The sequence below is a fragment of the Hakea prostrata genome, chromosome 1 (genome assembly GCF_041222555.1).
Source record: "Hakea prostrata isolate BN-2017 chromosome 1, UWA_Hpros_2, whole genome shotgun sequence".
Taxonomy (NCBI): domain Eukaryota; kingdom Viridiplantae; phylum Streptophyta; class Magnoliopsida; order Proteales; family Proteaceae; genus Hakea; species Hakea prostrata.
The window spans coordinates 1,850,091-1,872,877 of record NC_142600.1 but is presented as its reverse complement, the minus strand read 5'-3'; the positions used below and the strand labels follow the sequence as shown (position 1 = coordinate 1,872,877).

At 40.3% G+C, this 22,787-nt stretch overlaps 1 protein-coding gene across 1 annotated transcript in view; it reads left to right on the top strand.

The window, feature by feature from the left end:
• LOC149026554 (RNA cytidine acetyltransferase 1-like) overlaps positions 1-22,307 on the top strand; it is a 39,279-nt gene extending 16,972 nt beyond the window's left edge. The window contains exons 8-11 of the mRNA XM_089154163.1: positions 5,202-5,255; positions 20,645-20,987; positions 21,623-21,714; positions 22,037-22,307. The gene's annotated coding sequence lies outside the window, so the exon portion shown is untranslated. The remainder of the gene's footprint in view (positions 1-5,201; positions 5,256-20,644; positions 20,988-21,622; positions 21,715-22,036) is intronic.
• Positions 22,308-22,787: the final 480 nt, after the last annotated feature.

The window sequence follows — 22,787 nt, the reverse complement described above, 5'->3', positions numbered from 1 at the left end:
TAGAGGGTTTGCCACAACCTAGCAATTTAAGGATTAGGGAGATTTATGGTGGAAAATCGTTCCTAAATGGTGATGTGCTGATAAAGTCCCTTGATTAGGTAACATTTATGTCAAATGGATTGTAAAGTTGGAAGAAAAGCTTGGATTTTGTATCTGATAATAAATATGCTACTTTATGCAATGTGTTATCAGCTCGTTAGAGATACAATTAGTATAGGTTATTGCACTCACTGACTCTTTGAAAATTGTGAATTTGTTAGGTCTATCCCTGTTCTCTTATAAGTTAAAATGTTAAATGTGCTATGTCAATAATTAGACAATTTATGGTGATAATACTATAGTGTTGCTCTAGTCTCCCCCTAGAAAGGTAATGATTTATGGAGATTTATGTAGGTACCTTTTCTTGATGAAAGGAGCCTATAAAGCTGTCAAATGAGATAAGATATCTTGTTGGTGGCATATGATGTTGTAAAGAGAGGTTGGATTTCACCTTTGCGGAAAAGTAAGCCACTTAACGTAGCTCCTTAGAGAATGGCACCTGGCATTAGTATATGGTATACCACTCTAGCTCTAAAAAAACCAACAAGGTCACCTTTATGTGTTGAGTCAAGGTGATTTGAATTGCATAACAATGAAAAGCAATGAAGCTATATGCTTTTTTAAGGCTGATGAATGGAGGAATGAAACTTGTAATTGCTAGAGGAAGACAAGATTAAAGAAAACATTTTAGATCTCCGTACAATCTATATGGCTGCGTTTGTTTGCTGGAATAAAAGGGGATTGGGTGGGTAAAAAGGGGTGGACAAATTCTTGAAAAAGCAAACTTTACTTTTAAATCCTAAAAGTATAGCTTGTCTAATTGCTTGGGGTGGGAAAGTTAGAGACAAGTTTTCTTAATTTAAGGAAACTTGTCTAGTGAGGTGGCAAACTAACTTGTCCACCCCAAACCTTTTCAAAACCCCACAAAATGTGTGACATTTTTGTGGAAAAGTGTGGTAAAGTAAAAAGTGGGATCCACAATTAACACTTTTTCACAAAATTCCTTTCCTTCTCCCTCACCCCACTACACATGGGGCCCACATTTTTTCCCCCACCCCACCCAAACAAACACTGTCTATAATGTATGTATGTACAAATTTATTCATATAGTTTGCATGTCTACCTATAAAATTTTTTCTAGAAGAAATGGTTGTTTATATTTACTGGATTTTTGTTGTTTGCTCATTGAAGGAACAATTACATATATAGAGGCTTACAGACCTGTCATGGCAACTAGGTAGCATGTACAAATGATTGTTGTGAATTAAGGTATGTTTATTCTATTTAGGAGTGGTGATGTTTGCCACAACCTAATAATGTAAAGGATTTAAGGAGATTTATGGTGGTATACATTTCTCAACATGATGTGCCAATAATGACCCTCGATTAGATGACATGATGGCATATGGAGTGGGAAGTCAAAACAAAGCTGGGATTTTGCGCCTGAGAGAAAATAAGCTACATGATGCAACATGTCATTAATCTGTCGCAAAATGGCACTTCACATTTGTATAGGGTATACCACTCATTGACTCTCTAAAAATCCCGAATTTGTTAGGTCTGGCCTTATTGTCTTGTATATACTAATAGACTAAACTATTAAATGTATCATTCGATAATCAGACCTTCTATAGAGAGAATGTAAGTGGAGTAGTGATGATGTTCATAACCTTAAGCTCACTTGTCACTTACATAATGTTAGAAATTATATAATACATTGTTATATAGTTGAAGCTCATTTGTATAATATGTGGTTATATAATAGAAGTCGTGAGTTCATAACTTTAAGCTCACTTATTGCCTACAACATGTAAAAAATTATATACGTGGTTAGAATACGATAGTTTGCTATGACCTAGCAATGTAAGGTGTTTAGAAAGATTTGTGGTGGTATACTTTTTTCGATGTGATGTGTTGATAGTGACCCTAAATTAGATGACATGATGGCAGATGGAGTGGAAAGTGAGAAAAAAGCTGGAATTTTGCGCATGAGAAAAAACAAGCTACCTGATGCAGCATGTCATTAATTTGTTGCAAAATGGGTCCTTCCATGGGTATAACGTATACCACTTATTAACTCTCTGAAAATTCCGAATTTGTTAGTCATGGGATTATTGTCTCGTATAAACTAACCTACTAACCTATTAAATGTATCGTTTGATAATCGAACCTTCTATAGAGAGAATGCAGTAGGAATGGTGATGCTCATAACCTTAAGCTTACTTATCACCTACGTCATGTTAGAAATTATCTAATTTAAGTTCACTTGTATAATATGTGGTTATATAATAGCAGTGGTGATTTTTATAACCTTAAGCTCACTTATTGCCTACGACATGTCAGAAATTATATAATACTACAGTTTGCCACAACCTAGCAAGTAAAGGATTTAAAGAGAACCATAGTGGTATACCTTTTTGAATGTAATGTGCCGATAATGATGACATGATGGCAGATGGAGTGGAAAGTCCAAAAAAAGCTTGTATTTGCGCTTTAGAAAATATAAGCTACCTGATGCTATGTGTCTTTAATTCGTCGCAAAATGTCACCTTACATATGTATAGGGTATACCACTCATTGACTCTCTGAAAATCCCGAATTTGTTAGGCCTGGCCTTATTGTCTCGTATAAACTAACCTATTAAATGTATCATTCGATAATTGGATCTTCTATAGAGAGAATGTAATATGAATGGTGATGTTCATAACCTTAAACTCCCTTATCACCTACATCATGTTAGAAATTATATAATATGTGGTTATATAATTTATGCTCATCTATATAATATGTGGTTATATAATTGGACTATAGGAGTGGTGATGTTCATAACCTTATGCTCACTTATTGCCTACAACATGTCAAAAACTATAGAATATGTGGTTAGAATACGACAATTTGCCACAACCTAGCAATGTAAAGGATTTAAAGAGAACCATGGTGGTTTACCTTTCTCAACATGATGTGCCAATAATGACCCTCAATCAGATGATATGATGGCAGATGGAGTGGGGTCAGAAAAAGCTGGGATTTTGTGCATGGGAAAAAATAAACTAATCTGATGCAACATGTCACTAAACCGGTGCAAAATGGGACCTTACATATGGATAGGGTATCCCACCCACTGACTCTTTGAAAATCCTGAATTTGTTAGGCCTGGCCTTATTGTCTTGTATAAATGAACCTAGTAAATGTATCGTTCGATAGTTGGATCTTCTTCTATAGAGATAATATAATAGGAATGGTGATGATTATAAGCTTAAGCTCGCTTATCAGCTACATCATGTTAGAAATTATATAATATGTGGTTATATAATTTAAGCTCATCTATATAATATGTGGTTATATAATAGGACTATAGGAGTGGTGATGTTCATAACCTTATGCTCACTTATTGCCTTCAACATGTCAAAAACTATAGAATATGTGGTTAGAATACGACAATTTGGCACAACCTAGCAATGTAAAGGATTTAAAGAGAACCATGGTGGTTTACCTTTCTCAACATGATGTGCCAATAATGACCCTCAATCAAATGATATGATGGTAGATGGAGTGGGGTCAGAAAAAGCTGGGATTTTGTGCATGGGAAAAAATAAACTACCTGATGCAACATGTCACTAAACCGGTGCAAAATGGGACCTTACATATGGATAGGGTATCCCACCCACTGACTCTTTGAAAATCCTGAACTTGTTAGGCCTGGCCTTATTGTCTTGTATAAACGAACCTATTAAATGTATCGTTCGATTGTTGGATCTTCTATAGAGAGAATATATTAGGAATGGTGATGTTCATAACCTTAAGCTCGCTTATCAGCTACATCATGTTAGAAATTATATAATATATGCTTATATAATAGGAGTGGTGATGTTCTTAACCTTAAGCTCACCTAGTGCCCACAACATGTCAGAAATTATATTATATGTGGTTAGAATACGACAATTTGCGACAACCTAGCAATGTAAAGGATTTAAAGAGAACCATGGTGGTATACCTTTCTCAATGTGATGTGTCAATATTGACCCTCAACTAGATGATATGATGGCAGATGGAGTGGAAAGTTAGAAAATGCTGGGATTTTGCACCCAAGAAAATATAAGCTATCTGATGCAACATATCATTAATATGCCGCAATGTCGCAAAATGGCACCTTACATGTGTTTAGGGTATACTACTCATTGACACTCAGAAAATCCCGAATTTGTTAGGTCTGGCCTTATTGTCTCGTATAAACTAACCTACTAAATGTATCTTTCGATAATCAGACCTTTTATAGAGAGAATGTAATAGGAGTGGTGATGTTCGTAACCTTAAGCTCACTTATCACCTACATCATGTCAGAAATTATATAATATGCGGTTAGAATATGACAATTTTCCAATATCTAGCAATGTAAAAGATTTAAAAGATTTGTGTTGCCATACCTTTCTTAATATGATGTGTCGATAATGACCCCCGATTAGACAACACTGGTCGAGCCAAAAGAAGGTGGAAGCACAATCCCCAATTTTGGTGGTAATAGCCGGGAGAGAAAGGGGTCTAAGGAGGAGGAGTTTCCTCCAAACCCATGAAGGATTTGATGGGAGAGAGACTATTCATTTCTCAACAAGTGGGTGTAGACCCAGTTGACCCAGATGGAGTCATGATTAGTTGAGATCTTCCAAATGAGCTTGAGCAGGGTAGCCCAATTGTGTTGATTAGGTATGGACTACGATTTTATACTGTTAACCTTCCTGCTGTGGTTAGTTAGCATCTACTTAATTTTCTTTTGGGTTCACTTGTCAAAGAATTGCAGTCCAATTTGGCAAGTGATATTTCCAACAAATGTATATCCATGGTTTGGTTCTTCTAGTATCAGTTGTGGCATTTCTTATTGATCTCAGTTCCGAATTTTAAGATTTCATCTCTATTCTTAGTACTTTCTGGAGTTCGACACTCAGAGGTGTATTTTGTTTAATTTCTGTGGAGATTAAATTGATCAAAAGCTTAAAACTCTGTTTATCTATATCATTAAGAAGCTTTTGGAGACAGGCTATAAGTGTTTCAGAGTTTTGGTGCTTCTATTTGCTTTTTGACCTGTCTTTTTGTTCCGATATTGGGTTGCTACCCTTTTAATCTATTTTGCATGAGTGACGATTTTTCAACCATCTGTCTCCATGCAGTCTCCATGGCCTTATATGGGGTGAATATGGAGCTTGGTCGTGATTCCAAATCTGGTATGGTGAAACTTGATCATAGGAATCTTTGTTGAGATGCTTATTGACGTAAATCCATGCAGTAATTTGTTATTGTTTTAGTCATGATTCAATTATATCTTCATTTTTTCTGGCTAAATATGTTGTAGAACTTGCAAGGGCTTTAGGAACCATGCCTAGAGTATATCAGGTTGACTTGTTGACTAGACTAGTTTCAGCACCTCATGTTGATTGCGGTTGTGTTGAAACGCCGGAGATGCTGGCTCCTAGAAACTCTCATAGTTTTTCAGATGAGATGGGAGAAAGTAGTGGTGCTTAAAAAATATACTCAAAAAGGAACTCTTGTGGCCCTACGTTCCTGAATTTGTTACAGTGCCCTGAATCACATAATGCAGATATCCAAGGCTCTGGGAGGACAGATTGGGGGTGGGCAACCAGTCTGGCCTGCTGCTAGCCATAGAGGTGCTAGACTCTATTAATTTTTTCAAAGCTCTTAAATTTGCAGGGTAATTTATCATCAAAACTAATGTTTTATGCCTTCACCAAGCAGATTGCAGCTTATGGTTTGCCTATTGCTGCCACAAAAATTGAAAGCCCTGTTGATATCCATAGGATATGCAATCATCTGGTCTAGATAAGTTGTAGTGAAGAAACTATTGATCCTTTTCTTGAACTATACCATAGAAGCCTAAACTATCTGATACAATGTATGATAGTTATGGGCCTATGGCATAGGGGATATCAAGTTATCAACTGTAATTAGTAGCACCACCACAACCTTTGAGTATGTCTATGATCTACTAATTCAATGTAGGAGTCTCATGAGGTGAATCAGAGGTTTCAGCTTAAATATTTCCTCTGGAACAAAGGCTTAAATCAGGTCCAGAACTGTGTTTACTTGGTCTGGTTCTTTGTTGGTTTGTCATGGGCCTGTTTCAGGATTCGCTAGAAGTGTATCTAAAAGTTACTAATTTAGCCTCCCTAAATTAATAACTTCTTGATGTGAACAGCATAAGGAGGCCCAGCAGAAGCCACAAGAGTGCATCCCTCTGGGGTTATTTACTCCTTTTAGGTCGCTTTTCATTTATTAGTGTTTCAGTTGGATTTCTTATCTGATTACAGAATCCCAGTTAGTTTCTTATTTCAGTTGAGGTTGTTTAGTTTAGTAAAGAGTTCAAGTTTAAGTGAGCTAGGTCTTTTAAATTTTCTTTTATTTTGAAGTCCTGTAAAGGCTATATATTCTCATGCCTCCTCAGGAAATCAGTTTTGGTGAATAAAATTCTGAAGTATTGCAGCCAAGGAGGTATTGGCAGGGTTCCTTTGAGGGGAACCCTGTGGTTGTCTAAATTCCTCTTTTTAAGACTTCTCAATTCAGTTGTGCAGTTCCAGCATTCATCGTCAGTCTTCAACCTGCAAATCTCAACTCAGATCAATCCCAGGTAAGGCCAGCATCTTTCCAACCTATTGCAGCCCTCCCTTCCCTGTATTGCTCTTGCACAAGAAAGAATCCCCAACCCTTGCCATCGCAATCCCCCTGGGACCCCTCCGTTACCCTGCACAGACCCCTGACCCCCTTTCCCACTCTCCTACAATCCTTCTAGGATCATTCCCCACTTCCTCAGCCCTACAATAACCCTTTTACTCTTCCCCAACCTCTTGGCCTCTCTGTTTCTTGTGGCAAACCAGAAAAGGAAGAAGAGAAAAAGAAAATAAAAGCAAGAAAGAGAGAAAAGACTTGGAAAGGTTCTCAAAGATCCACCCAAGAATTCCCCATTTGACTAACCCTGCAAGTGTTTCCTTGTCACCACAAGTAAAGCCTGGGGTGTTGTTACCATATGAATGTCCAAATCTGATTCCATGAATATGAAGGGGAAAGTTCACATTTAAACAAGTATATCATACATATAGAATTCGATTGTTTTTTTTTTTTGGGGGTCTTTCTTCTAGATTCTTATTTTCTCAATGTACTAGTAAAGTTCCATGTGCAGCAAGTAGAAGTATAGGTGTTATTTTTTGGATAGTACCAAGAGAGTGTTTATAAAGAATAAATTACATTAAGCACTAATAGGATTATACATTAATTCTTTCTGTTTTAAAAATAAAATATGAGAAGCATTGCTAAAAACCTAATTTCAGGCTATGGTAGTAGATGTGAAGCTGTTGAGCTTCTAATCAAACCTTGGCATGGATTGCTTGAGCCTTGATGCTTTTAGAATAGCTTCATCTCTCTTTTGTGTGGTTTAGATGAGTTTGTGGAGAGTTCGGTGATGGCTAGCTTCCCCTGTTCTTTCATGCCGAAGTTGGATGATGGAATTGATGATGACGACGTTTTGAGGCTTCTCTTTGTAAAGTTGACAATACTGTTAGGGCTAGCGGTAGAATGGTCATTGATATCAACAAGAACTATGGAGATCTTCTCGCTGAGGTAGGACGACATTTGTTGTAAACATTCCACCATCATTGATGTTGGTAGATTTTGATAGTTTTTTGTGGAGGAGGATTTTAGTTTGGCGGTGGCAAAAGCATGTTGTGCTATTTTTCGTCTTGAGGGAAAGAGAAACGATGGAGTTTAGAAAGTAACATTTTTGTTTTCTTACTTTATAATAAGATATAGATGGGAGAAAGAAAGATGGAAGGATTATGAACTGATAAAGAAAGTGAATCATAAATGAATAAAGTGAACCATAGAAAGTTCGTCTTTCGATGTTGTTTGCATTGGCTTCTTCCAGATCAGCCTTGCTGAAATACTTGTCGGCCAACTGCATAGTTTAGCGGTGTTTTTTCCCCCTTTTTTTGGTTAATTTTTGTGAATGACTGGATGTGGGGTGTTGAGTTTGGATGGAGGGGCATTCTATTCATTTCAAGAGTAAACTAAACACATGTAAAGCAGTCTTAGTTTTTATGGGACCCAGACATAAATTATTGCACTAAGGGGACCCAACATTAGTTCATGTTCTAGTAAGAGGACCCACATGTAAAAAGCGCTTCAAATAATTATAAACCCACTCTTCTTATTTTAAAAGAATAGTTTCCATCTTAACTCCCTTCTTTCTCTCTAATCTCTTAACCAATCTAACTCTTTGTATTCTAAAACAAACATTGTATCTTAAATCCATAGTTTCCATGCATCAGTTGGAGTTGTTATTGACTTGGGGTTATCTAAAAGAAAACATTCATTTATGACTTGGTTGAGATCGAAACAATTAATTTAATTGGGGCTTGTTTCATGATTTATGATTGCTACTTGTTCTATGGCTCAATTTATTTTGATCCATTGATTGCTATTTGTTCAGAGCTCATTTATGTGACTGGTTGCTTGGAACATCTATACTTCATTTGTCCACAAAGTTGGTTTACATCTTCTAGTACTTCAAATCCGGGTTCGGGAGGGGTGCTCAGGGGCCCCGGGGGGGAGGGGTTTGCTTTGAGTATTGGGTCTTCGGATTAATAGGTTCCCCTCCATTCCGCCTCCCCCCTCCTGTGCGCACTGGGGCTCGCGTGCATTGCGAGGTGCATCCCCCGTTGTGTGCGCACAAGGGATTCATGGCGTTCATCCCTATTCTCTCCGTTTATGACTAAAATGGTCATTCTATATCCCCCGGTCTGAACCGGCTGTTGCATGATCCAACCAGGTTTGCAACCTAACAAGATCCGGCCAGGCGGTTCATGGTAGGACCGACCACACTAAAAAGCCCATCCGAATAGCAGTATGAGATGGCCTCATGAAGGTAGACTCCTACCACCCAACAACTGGAGAAGAGAGTTAGTTAGGTAAAAGGACTCTTCTAAAGAGTTACTCTCCTATAACAACTCATATCGGGGTTATTCCGAATATTACTCCATCACCATACACTATATAAACACCTCTGGTAAACACTAGGAGGTAGGTATTCATATTTCGTGTGATCAATTACTTGAATTCTCTATTGAGTAGTTGAGATCATATTATTGGTACTAACTTGTTCGTCGGAGACGTACCTCGACCCCCAAGGTCGAGCTCGTATCTTGCAGGTTCGTGACAGGGAAGGACGAGCGAGATTCCGTATCAACAATTGGCGCCGTCTGTGGGAATTGCATAAAAAAGTCATGGTGCGATCAAAAGTGAAGGCCGTAAGTCAGAAGGAGGTGGAGGATGATGCTTCGAAGGGAATTCATCTACCTGAAAAATCGGTAATTCCTGATCAGGTGGAGATTAATACCGACCAGGTGGAGAAAAATACCAATCAAGGGGAGAAAAACCCCGAACACCCGAATCATGGAGCATTAGCAAATCAAGTTGAGACACTCCAGAAGGAACAAACAAAGCTTCGGGAGGAAATATCCTCCTTGAATGAACTACTCATGATGGCCGTGGGTCATATAATTGCCCCTAATGCAGACCCTAAAAATACTCAAAAAGTATTTGAGGGAAGCAAGAATAACCACCTGGTCATTCCTGATCGAACGCCTCGACCATCTTTGGAAGACGGACAAAAGTTAAAAGAGAAGGTAGGTGAAAAGTCCCGGGCATCTGAAAAAGAAATTCCAAATAAAGACCCTCAGAACGAAGAAGATAAAGATCGAGGAAGCAACAACAATCCACCCAAAGAACCAAAAAACAAGAGAGTTGAGTCCGGGCCGAGCAAGCGGGAAGATCGTTTGAGCAAACAAATCAAAGAGTTAGACGAGAAGGTTAACAAGTTAAACGATCCAAAGAAAGAAGAGCTATATGCTTTTCTAAAAGAGGATCCTTTCATCCAAGCTATCTCTGAGGCGGAAATACCAAAAAGCTTCAAATGCCCAACTTTCATACTGTTCGACGGATCACAATGTCCAAAACATCACATCACTCGCTACAGATCGACCATGTCAATCTATAAGCATAATGAGGCAGCCATGTGCCAAAGTTTTGCAGCCTCTTTAACCGGTTCCTCATTGGACTGGTTCTTGCCATTGCCAAGCGGTTCGATTATGAGTTTCGATCAACTAGGGCGAGTGTTTGTGCTGCGCTTCCAGGGAGGAGTCGGGTTGAAGAAAAGAGAAGATACTTTGTTTGCTATAAAACAAGGTAGAACGGAATCTATCCGAAGTTTCCTTCAAAGATTCAATAATCTTACCATGCAAATTGAAAGCATGGACGAGAAAATTGCCTTTCATGCGTTATACCAAGGAATTACTCATGAATGATTGCTAGAGCGACTACTCCAAGATATGCCAAAAACATATGCGGAACTGAAGAAAGATGTCACAAACAAGCAGAAATTTCGGAAACCATAGAATCTCGAAAAAGAGAACCAAGGGCCGAAAGAAGAAGCAGTCGAGAAAGGGCTCAACCGACCAGGATGTTAGGGATAAGCTCGACCAAGAAAGCTCGAGCAGAATCCCCAAAAAAGCAAGAGATTAGTAATCTTCCACCACTGAATACAAGAATATCCGAAATCTTGATGCAAATAAAAAATCAAGGACATATGAAGTGGCCGGATAAAATCCGAGCACCGCCAGGAAAACGTGATAAACGAAAGTATTGTGAATATCACAAAGATCACGGCCATTGGACGGACGATTGCAAAAATCTAAAGACGGAGATAGAAAACTTAATCTCTCGAGGACACTTAAAGAAGTATATCCAACCTAAAGAGGATGGCCGACCACAGGACAACCCTCTCCCGAAGAGAGAAAGGTCGAGCCACAGGGAAGAAAGAAGAAGTCCGGCCAAACGCCAACCTGAGGCGGATGAAAAACAAAGAAAAAGATCTCCGATCCTATCTTGTATTTGGTGGTCCGACAGAAGAATCAAATCGACAAGCAAAAAGAAAAGAACGATATATTGGGAATACTGAAACCCATAAAAATATATCTACTGAGCCAATAATTTTCTCTTCCAAAGATCTACGAGATATCACAATCCCTCATGATGATGCCTTGGTAGTCAAAATTATCCTGGAAGGAACTGAAATCCATAGGTCCTATTGGATATTGGATCGTCAGCAGACATACTATCTTTAGACGCGTTCAAAAAGATGAAGCTAAAAGAAAATATGCTTGTCCCATACGAAACCCAACTTTATGGTTTCACGGGATCATCAACCCGAGCAAAAGGAACGATCCGATTAGAGCTGCGGATTGGAGAGCACCCACGAGATAGAATCGTACAGACTAATTTTATGGTCGTACAAGATTTATCAGCATACAATGTAGTCATAGGACGACCAACCCTTTGTGCACTTGAAGCAGTGGTCTCCTCGCTACACATGAAGATGAAATTCCCGACCACTGAGGGAATTGGAGAATGTGTAGCCGACCAGAAAAGTAGCCGGCAAAGTTATAACGACTACATGCGGAAAAAGAAAAGGACGACCGTGATGAAGAAACCTTGCAAAGAGCTGAACCAGTGGAAAAGCTAGAAAGAATCCACTTCAATCCCGACTAGAAGGAGCAAGGTACTATGATCGGTTCCGAGCAAGAAGCAGATTTCAAATCAGAGCTCACTGAGTTTCTAAAAAAGAATTCTGATGTTTTCGCTTGGTCGGCTGAAGACATGCCAGGGATCGACAGGGAGGTGGTCGAGCATAAACTCGTATTGATCCACAGGCAATTCCGGTTGTTCGTAAAAGAAGAAACTTCGCCATTGAAAAACATGAAGCCATTCGAATCGAAGTGCAAAAGCTAAAACAATCGGCTTTATAAAACGCACGAGACCACCCGCAATGGCTAGCTAATGTGGTAATGGTCAAAAAAGCAAACGGGAAATGGCGGATGTGTACTGATTACACGAGATCTCGACAAAGCCTCGCCCAAAGGATCACTATCCACTACCAAGAATCGATCTTCTTATAGATGCAACAGAGGGACACGAAATGCTCGGTTTCATGGATGCATATTCGGGGATACAATCGAGATCCTTATGCATCCCGAGGACGAAAAGCATACGGCATTCATGATCGATAGGGACAGCTATTACTATAAAGTAATGCCTTTCGGTCTAAAAAATGCGGGAGCAACATACCAAAGAGCGGTAAATAAAATCTTCAAACATCAAATTGGTCGAAATATGGAAGTATATGTGGACGACATCTTTGGTGAAAAGCATCTCAAAAGAAAATCATCTAACCGACCTGGCGAAGTATTCAAAGTACTCCGAAAATACAAGATGAAGCTCAATCTCGAAAAGTGTGCTTTCGGGGTATCTTCGGGTAAATTCCTTGGGTTCATGGTATCCCAAAGAGGAATCGAAGCCAATCTCGAGAAAATCGGGGCAATTTTGGATATGAAAGCACCCAAAACCATCGAGAGAAGTCCAATGCCTAACGGTCGGGTGGCAGACTTGAATAGATTTATTTCTAGATCGGGGGAGAAATGCCCGCCATTCTTCAAAATTTTAAAGCAGGTAGCAGTCGAAAGGAAACATCTCGGAAGATGAATGCGGGAGCATTGAAGACCTAAAAGACAAACTATCCCGACCACCCCTGCTCGTTATGCCAACCAGAAAGGAGCTACAACTATATTTAGCCGCTTCGTCGATGGCTGTTAGTGCAGTTCTCGTGCAAGAAGAGGGTAACATACAACAACCTGTCTACTATGTCAATCACGTCCTGAATGATGCCAAGACTCGCTACCCAGAAGTGGACAAACAAGCCCTAGCACTGGTTATAGCGGCCAGAAAACTCCGTCCATATTTCCAATCTCATCCCATTACAGTGATGACGAATTTACCACTCAAAAAAATCCTTCACCGACCAGACCTGGCAGGAAGAATGGTGACATGGGCAGTGGAATTGAGCGAACATCAAATAGAATTCAAACCCTGACCAAGCATCAAAGCCCCATCCGGACTTCATTGTTGAAAAACAAGAAACAAGTCGGTAGAACGACAAAAGATGGACTCGCGTGGACGGATCGAGCAACTCGCAAGGAAGTGGAGCAGGCCTATTAATGAAGAGTCCGGGGGGATTTGAAATAAAATATGCCATTCGCTTCAAGTTTAAAGCATCCAACAATGAGGCTGAATATGAAGCTATGTTAGCAGGACTCAGGATGGCAAAAGCTTTAAGCATTCAACATCTAGAAATCAAAAGTGATTCACAGCTGATTGTAAATCAGGTGAAGGGAGTTTATGGAGCCAAAGAAAGAAGGATGGAGAAATACCCGAACCTGGTCAACAATTACAAACAAGACTTTAAAGAGCTAGAAATAACTCAAGTACCAAGGGTTGAAAACGACCGTGCTGATTCATTATCTCGCTTGGCTCTGGGAATGAATGAATGTCCAAGCACCAGTGATCTACCTTGAAGAACTTGATAGCCCTAGCATAAACAAGGTCGACCACATGCAAATTTCAACCGACCTGGGGTGGATGAAGCCGATCATACATTATCTTGACAACGACCAGCTCCCAGAAGACCAAAAAATTGCTCGGGCAATAAGACAAAGAGCAGCCAGGTTCACCATCAGGGACGGACTATTATACAAAAGATCATTCACTCGACCACTTCTAAGATGTTTGGGACCAGTAGAAGCTACAAATGTGTTAAGAGAAGTTCATGAAGGAACCTGCGGATCTCACATAGGATCCCGAACACTCTCTAATACAATTATACGCCAAGGATTCTATTGGCCGACCTTAGAAGAAGATGCCAAAGACTTCGTCAAGAAGTGTGACAAGTGCCAGGCACACGCAAAGATCTCCCATATCCCCGCAGTTCCTTTAACATCAACTCTATCCCCAATATCTTTTGCAAAATGGGGAATAGACCTGGTAGGGAAGTTACCTAAAGCATCGGGAGGAAGAGAATACTTGGTAGTGGCAATAGACTACTTTACAAAGTGGGTAGAAGCTGAACCTTTGCAACTATCGTACCGAGCAGATGAAGCGTTTTGTCAAGCATAACATATCGTACAGATACGGAGTTCCAAAAATATTAGTAACCGACCATGGAAAGCAATTCGATAATGCAGCATTCTCAACATTCTGCAAAGAAAAAAAGGGATTGAGCATAGATTTTCTTCAGTAGCTTATCCCCAAAGTAACGGCTAGGTTGAGGTTACTAACAGAACCATGCTCGATGGGCTCAATAAGAGGCTCGACCAGTTGAAAGGGAGATGGGTAGATGAACTACCTAGTGTATTGTGGTCGTACCGAACAACTCCAAGGACGACCACAGGAGAATCTCCATTCCGACTAGCATATGGAGCAGAGGCCAGAGTCCCAGTTGAAATCCAAATTGGATCCCTTCGAGAAATAGAATTCGAAGAAGAGGCAAACATCGAAGGAATGCGAACCAATCTAGATCTGATTGACAAAGTAAGGGACAAAGCCCAGTTCCGCCTTGAAGAATATCAAAGAAGAATAGCGACATATAATAATGCCAAGGTTCGAAATGAACAATACTTGCCAGGCGAACTGGTACTTCGCCGAACAACTGCTTCAGATCCAACCAATCAAGGAAAGTTATCCCCAAATTGGGAAGGACCATACATAGTCATACGACAAGTCGCTCCCGGAGCATATCATTTACAAGATCCGGAAACAAGCAACAGGATCCCTCGATCATGGAATTCAAACAATCTCAGGAAATACTATCAATAAAAATAGTATCTGAGAAAGTCGTGAACATGACAAAATTTTGAGCGTTTTATTCCAGTTTTCCTATTTATTTCAGTATGTAGACAACATGGGAGAATTGTAATCCCAAGAAGTCAGATTAGTTTTTATATATAAATAAAGACATTTCGTACAGATTATTACTCAAACTTCAACAAGACGCTCAAAAAAGACCTGAAAATCTCAAGAAGAAAAAAGACCTGAAAATCTTAGGCAGAAAAAAGACCTAGGCCAAAAAAGACCTGAGATTCCTAGGAAGGCCCTACGAATCTTGAGGCATAAAAGACCTAAGATATTACTTAGGCAGAAAAAGACCTAACATTCCTTAGGCATGAATATTTTGAAAGACATACCCAGTTATCATGCCCGGGAGGTAGGGGTTATGGACGAACAGTTGTTGACGAACACCTATTTAATCCACGACCGAACAAACCTTACTATACCGAACAGCATGGCTTGGGATGATACAAATGCATGACAAAAACGAGCACATATATACCGAACAAGTACACTTGGAAGAAAATACAAATTGACAAACAAAAATTTACGTAGGCAAAATAACCTATGATAAATTATCTATTACAAAATCATCATTGTTTAAAGCTGAACAGCAACAACAGATTGCCCAAAGTAAAAATAAAACTACTCAGCAATTACATCATCCGAGTTTATTTGCTCGGCAGGCTCGGTGCATGGCGTGGGGTAGGCTTCATCTTCCTCCTCAGGGGCCGGCTCCCAGTCGAGTCAAGAAAATCCTGAACGGGCACATCCTTGGGCAAACCAAATGATTCTTTCCCCACCGCCCAGGCAGGTCGAGGGATTTTCAAATCGTCATATATGGCCGGATCAACGAACATACCTGAACCCAGGGGCAGCCACTCTTGCAACAAATTGTTGGCACCCCTTAGTCCGAACCCACCTACGGATGACTTCATGCCGTAAATCATTGGAAAGATCAGCAAAGGTGGCCGGAGAAGCTCGAGCAAGTTGATCGGTCAGATCTTTGATAAACTGATCTTTCTCCAACTTCTCCTGCTCGGCAGCGGCAAGACTCAGATCTTTGCTCTCCAAAGATCCCTTGAGAAAGTCAATCTGATGTTCGGCAGACTCTGCTCGAGCATCTAATTTCACCTTCTCACTGGTCAAGCTCTCCACCTGAAGGCTCAACTCCTTGACCTTGTCCTCCAGCATACGAATGGCAAACAAGTCTCTCCAAGCAACCTCTAAATTTCCAGCCCATGCTTGTGTTAAAGCACAGACCAACCTGAACGGCAAAGGAGTTAAAAACAAAAGACAATAAATATGGAAGAAGGAAAATCTTGATCGGGAAGAAGATACCTTGTCATCATATCTTGAGTGCCAGAGGAGCCAACACCTAACAAAAATTTCTGGTCGGCAGGAAGAGTGACTCCCGGCAACCACTCCTTAGCCACCTCGGTTCCATTCTTTTGATTGCTTAAAACATGTGAGGATGAAGTAAGCGACCAAGAAGGTTTGAGCACGGGAGAAGATACTGTGGCAACTTCAGAAACAGAGGGTAATACATCCCCCTCAAGTGAGCCGGCCATAAATGACATGGGAGCTTTCTTTTTAGCCACCCGAGGAGGCAGATCGGATTCACTTGAAGGCCTCTTTTGGACTGCAAAAACAGAAGTCTGCTTCCCTTTAGAGCGATTCCGATCAACCTTGGTCGGAACCCTGTCATCGGCTTCAGCAGCATCTTTCTCGGCAGCCTCGACAACATTACGATTAAGCCTCACTGCATAAAAACATGTACATACTATCAATCCCGAACTAGATGACTTGGTCTATAAACCAAAGAAAAGAAGTACCACTCACCGGGAAGGAATCCCCAATTACGCAAAATATTGGGGGTATTCCGGACAATACCCGTGAACAGCAAACATGTTTTTATCTTCGGAGGGAAGATTGCAAATCTTCTCCCTAGCACGCTCCTCGGACGAAGTCAGCAAAGGAATGTCATTTGATCCCTGAAGCGGTCCTAGGACCCAGTAGATAGGAAAAGAAGGTTTGGAAGATGGTCGGACATTAACCTTCTTCCCCTGGCAAAAACCCCAAAAGCAAATGACATTTCTCCAACTGTTCGGTACGAACATTCCAGGGCACATACCGAAATGGACACTAATTTCTCTGAGGAGAGGGTGGACGGGAAGACGAAATCCACTCCTTAACGCATCTTCATAAAGAGCAAATTCTCCAGACCTTGGAGAATTTGCTCGTTCATCAGGGCTCGGGACACGAATCGGAGGGGATGTCGTATTTTTGATGCAGATACTCTTAACCTCTCTTCGGTCATGGATGATGGAAGGAAGTCAGGACCCGAAGAGTATGGATCATAGTCTATGTGATCGGGAGTGAGATCTTTGTTATTCTCAATTGTGTACTCTTCTAGGGATAAACTATCTTTCCAACGTCGTCTATCAGCCTTAAAACGAGCTCGGGCACTTTGGGCTACACGTGGACGGGATTCTACATCCCCCTCACCATCATTACTGGGAGGTTCTCGACCAGATAAAACTTCCTGGGTTTCTTCGGTCCTAGCATCATTACTCTGATCGGGCCCTGACGACAGCTCGGGCTCATCAGAGGGCTCTGCTTCTAAGTCTCTCCTACGTCTCAAAGACGAGGATCCCTTCCTTACTATGACCATGGACCTCTATTGGACTAAAACAAAGGACCCTAAGCAGAAAGAAGAACGTACCAAAGACAAATGAAAAGAGGGACAAAAGAAAGCAAAAAACACAAGTTTTTAAACCTCAACTTTAACTACTGCAAAAACAGAAAGAAAAAGAGAGACAAGGTGCTAAGGACTTACTTGTTGATGATCGTACGAAGAAGAAGAAAACAAGTGATATATCTCCCCCAAGCAAAAAACCCAAGCTTGAAAGTACAGCAAAGTCACACGTCCTCAACACAGAGAAAGCTCACAGTGGCAGAAACAAAGTGAAATGCAGAAGAATGAAACAAGGAAGGAAGAGATGCATATATATAAGGGTTTAGATGCTAATCTAAGGGATGATACAGATACAAAATCAACGATTGAAACTTACCATCACTACATATCCTTATCTAACGGCCAAGATAGCACGTAAATGGATAGTAGAAGATGAAAAGTCTTTCCATCAACTCGTCATACCTGTATCCAACGGCTACGATCTCACATAGGTGGACGGTGGGAGATGAACGATCACATCATCATAATGGCAGGCATTTATGATGAAGCGACAAGTGTGACACGTGTCAGTCACGCACGAGCTTCGAAGGGCGTGTTTCGATAGTCGTGTGAAATTGACGGCTACTCATGAGTGGGACGTTACAGATTTCAAGAAAGAGGGTATTGGTCGGTTCGACCAACCCCTAAAAAGAAAATATATTCCCTTTAGCCAATCACAAAGTTCTCGACCACAATGGATTAGGGGGCTTATGTTAATGACTAAAATGGTCATTCTATATCCCCCGGTCTGAACCGGCGGTTGCATGATCCGACCAGGTTTGCTACCTAACAAGATCCGGCCAGGCGGTTCATGGTAGGACCGACCACACTAAAAAGCCCATCCGAATAGCAGTATGAGATGGCCTCATGAAGGTAGACTCCTACCACCCAACAACTGGAGAAGAGAGTTAGTTAGGTAAAAGGACTCTTCTAAAGAGTTACTCTCCTATAACAACTCATATCGGGGTTATTCCGAATATAACTCCATCACCATACACTATATAAACACCTCTGGTAAACACTAGGAGGTAGGTATTCATATTTTGAGATCATATTATTGGTCCTGACTTGTTCGTCAGAGACGTACCTCGACCCCCCTAGGTCGAGCTCGTATCTTGCAGGTTCGTGACCGGGAAGGACGAGCGAGATTCCGTATCAACACTCTCTATGTCTGCCGTGTGGGAAAAGCCCAAAAGATAAAAATATAAAATGTTGATTATGTTTGCTGACCTGTAAATCTATCACCAACAAGCCTCAGGTCAAATCCCTATTAGATTTTTGAGTGGCTTTTGAAATATGAATGACTATCCTACTGCATTTGTTGTTCCTGCGCCTTTTCTTCCCACATGATCTTCACCGAAGCATGGCTACAAGTATTGCATTTTGTAGAGAGAGGGGGAACCCTTGGCGAGTTCCTACTCAAGAGGGAAAGAAGCCAGCAGGGGAGCCATTGACGATAATACAAAGCTGTGGAAAGAGATACAAGCTTTGATCTGGCGGATGAAAGGAGAAGGGAACCCCATAATATCCAAGATATCTAGGAGAAGTGCCAACCAATTCACCCTCATCGCAACTATCGAACCCTCGCACGATCTCAAGACAGAGGAGAATGTTGTCAGCAATGCTTCTACTTGCGATGAAGGTAAATTGGTTCATGTTGGTGAAGGAGGGGATGACAATCCAGATGCAGTTGGCTAGCACTATATCAATGAAGTTGTAGAGGTGGTTGCAATGAGAGAGATGGGATTGAAGTCACAAAAAGAGGTGGCTCCTCGCTAACGGCAGAAAGAATTTCCGCATTAGAGGGAATGGCAAGGAGGGAGTCGAGGAGAGCGTTGGGGATGAATTTTTAATAGATTGGGGGGGGGGGGGGAGAAGGAGTAGTAGGAGACAACCTCCCATATATTGCTATCAACATCCAAAATCCAAGCACCATTGACAAAGACGAGGGAGCGGATCTAGTTGAAGGTGTGGCTAGTGATAGTTATTGAAGTCCCTAGGCATCTTTCAAGATGTCCCAACCAGTTTTAGCCCAAAATAGCGGGAGAAAAGGCGGGCTGGAAATGGAAGAACTAGAGAAGGGAAAAGTAGTATAAGAGAATGCATATGGAACTCAAACAGCACCAAGAATGGGGCGTATTTCCCTCAAATGTTGTGGTTTCCTTGCAATTGCTCTTGCTTAGACGCCTATCAACCGCTGAATTAGGTGCTGTCACAAGTGTAGTTTTCTTTTGGGGTAAATTGCAGCTGACGTACACAACATTTAAAAAAATTACGTATGGCAAACTCTTGTTTTAACCAGTTTTAATCACGTGAGTTTAAACATTCAATAGTATGAGCTGAAAATAATACTCAAAAACTCTGCCTAGTGTTCATACTTCATGGTGTACAGTACTGGTATTATTTTCTGTTTTCAAACTTCTAGAAAATTAATCCTTGTAGATCATTGTCGTGGTGGTAAAATAGTAACTAGTATGTTGTTGTAAGACTCCAATGCTCTCAGTCTTTGATATTCATTTGCACATATCTCATGTCTTTTGATGGAACATTGAAGCCCTCAACTCTTAACAAATTTCCCAACTTAATTTAGCTGATGCTTGCACAAATCATGTTTCTCCATTCAGCTCAGTCCAGGGTTGTACTCACATTTTTTCCTCAAACAGCATTGAGTATCTATTTTTTTAAATTATCCTTTTTTTTCTTCCTGTTTTGTCCATAGTGTATGTCATGTAACTCCTTATTTGTGCATTTGATGACCTTCACTTCGTAAACTCTCGAACCATTTCAAGCATTTATCACAACGTACCACCTATAGGGACAACCTGGGTTGCTTTGAATGTTCTCTTTTTGTATCAACCAATGCTTCAGTAGCGTGCTCGCTGGCTTATATTGGTTCCTTGGAAGGTTATAGCCATGGCTGCGGAGACCCAGGATCAGATCTCCTCACCTTTACCTTGCACATGAAGGCAACCCTTCGCTTCCCCTCTCTTGTTAAATAAGCCCATCTGTTTGTTATGTAGTAGGATTCCTTTATGTAAATCCAAAGTCATATTACAGATAAATGTTTATTGAGAAGATTTTTTGTCATTGCATTAGGCCATAAGTTGAAAGAAGCAGTTGGACATATCTCTCTTATCTGGCGGATCACAAAAATGCTAGCAATGCTATTGACTTCCATGTTACAGACAAATTCAGCGTGAAAGAACTCTTTATAACACACCTGTGGAAGGCAAATTTTCATATGAAAATTCGAAGGCAGCCAAGGAGTGCATTGGAGTGCTCTCTGATATTCTTGTCCTGTTTGCCCTCCTTGTGTCTGTTTTATCTTTTCATAAGCATAAACTCTAAATGGACCAAGTTTATTTCTTTGCCCAACGAAGGAAATTTCCTCCTAGGTAAATTCAGAGGAAGTCAAGAAGTGAACAAGGTTACTCCAAAGGTATGTTTGTTCTACCATTTGCCCTCCTTGGTCTAATGTTCTATGCTTTCATGACCTTAAAATTTTATAATTTGTAATAGAATGAAAAATTAATAACACGCTTTTTATTCAAATGAGAGAAGTCTGATGAACGAAAAATTAGTGAAAGCTGAACTAGACCATCTTAGCTAGAAAATTGAAAGCAAAACAGTCTCCATACGAGTGCCCAAATCTTTGAGTATGACATCAGAACAATGGCTGGAAATTCGGATCAAGGGCAATAGGTTTGTTATTGTCTCTTGTCTCATCGAATCCATTCAACCTTTTAATTAGTTTGTAGGCTGGAATAGAGTGACAATGGAATATCAGGTATTGACTAAAGGAAATGATAAAATCTCATCATTAATCCTTGACAACTCCCTTAAGTTGAAATGATCAAATAAAGTCCATGTTTGTCTGACTTCTTATTTGTTTTATTTTTTTATTTTAATTGAATTTTGTTTTTGAATAATCGATTGTACACTGTTTACATAAGTTTGGTTCTTAATCAAAATCGCGCAGTTTTTGTTTATTGTTTTTGGTATTTAGAATCTAACTTTAGTATACCTTTTCCCACATGTGGATCAATAATTATTGTAATCTCTCTAAACTTGAAGGAAAAGGAGGTTTCATTTCTTTATCAGAGAGTTCTCAAGAATTCTAACTAGCTTTTGGAGATCTGAATCCTTTCATGGAGGATCCCAAGGAGGTAACTCTTATGTCTTCTTTGTCTTCTCCTCTCCCTTTCTGTTTCAAGTTTTGTTTTCTTTAGCTACTAAATCAGCTCTAGTCATTAGTCTGAAATAAATCATTCTCTAGGGAATTTCGTGTTCTAAAAAAAGATAATATCACCCCATTTTTATAACTTTTCGAATAGTATGTCTAGTTTCTGCTGTTTGAGAGCTCACAGTGAATTCTTCCTGATTATACTTGGAGTTTGGCTGTTAGCCTGTAACACGGCTGAGAATTATTTCTGGACTATCATTATTCAATTAACAAATTTTTTCCTTTTTTTTTTTTTTTGGCTGAAGGATGTGGGGTGGCTGTCGGTTCCTCAATCTGGAGCGGGACCAAAATGGGAAGCTACCAGATTACTCGATGGATTTCTCAAAACTGAAACCCCTGTTTTGGACGAAATGACTCGAGCAATGGTTCCAGCAATCCTTGTTAGTCTACAAGTAAGTACCACAACTTCCCCCATTGCCTTGACCTATAAAATCAGTTTCAGCCAGATCAGCTCATCCCCCTTCCTCCTTCCCTGTAATACAATATACCCCTTCCCAGTTGCATCCGGATCTTCTCCCCGTCCCCAGGTTCTGCCTTGATTCTTTTTTTTTTTAATTTTTTCAAAGTGTTCTCAGCGCCCCCTTTAGCCCTTCGTTCCACCCTCCCGTTCCAACCTTGCTCTCTAGGACCCCCTTCCAACCTCCTCTAGGATTGCCTCAAGCTGTAAAATATTTTCCTATAGTTATTTACCCAAACCATTCCTATCTATCCCAACCTGAAAATTTCTGCCATCTTCTTTGTGGAGTTTCTGCTGAATTTTCAAAACCTTAAAGTTGATCAATTTCAGACCTGAATCCCCAAGTACAGTAACCGTTTGAGCCTTAGAGTAACCACAAACCTTCCATCTCAGCCATTCCCAATTACTGGGCTAACCCACAGAAAGTTATATCGCCGAAATTCAGCAATATTTTGCCGAATTTCAGTGCTTTCGGTTCATGGCAAATTGAAACTAAGACCAAAACTCTATCTGCAAGATATCACCAATTTTTCAGCGAT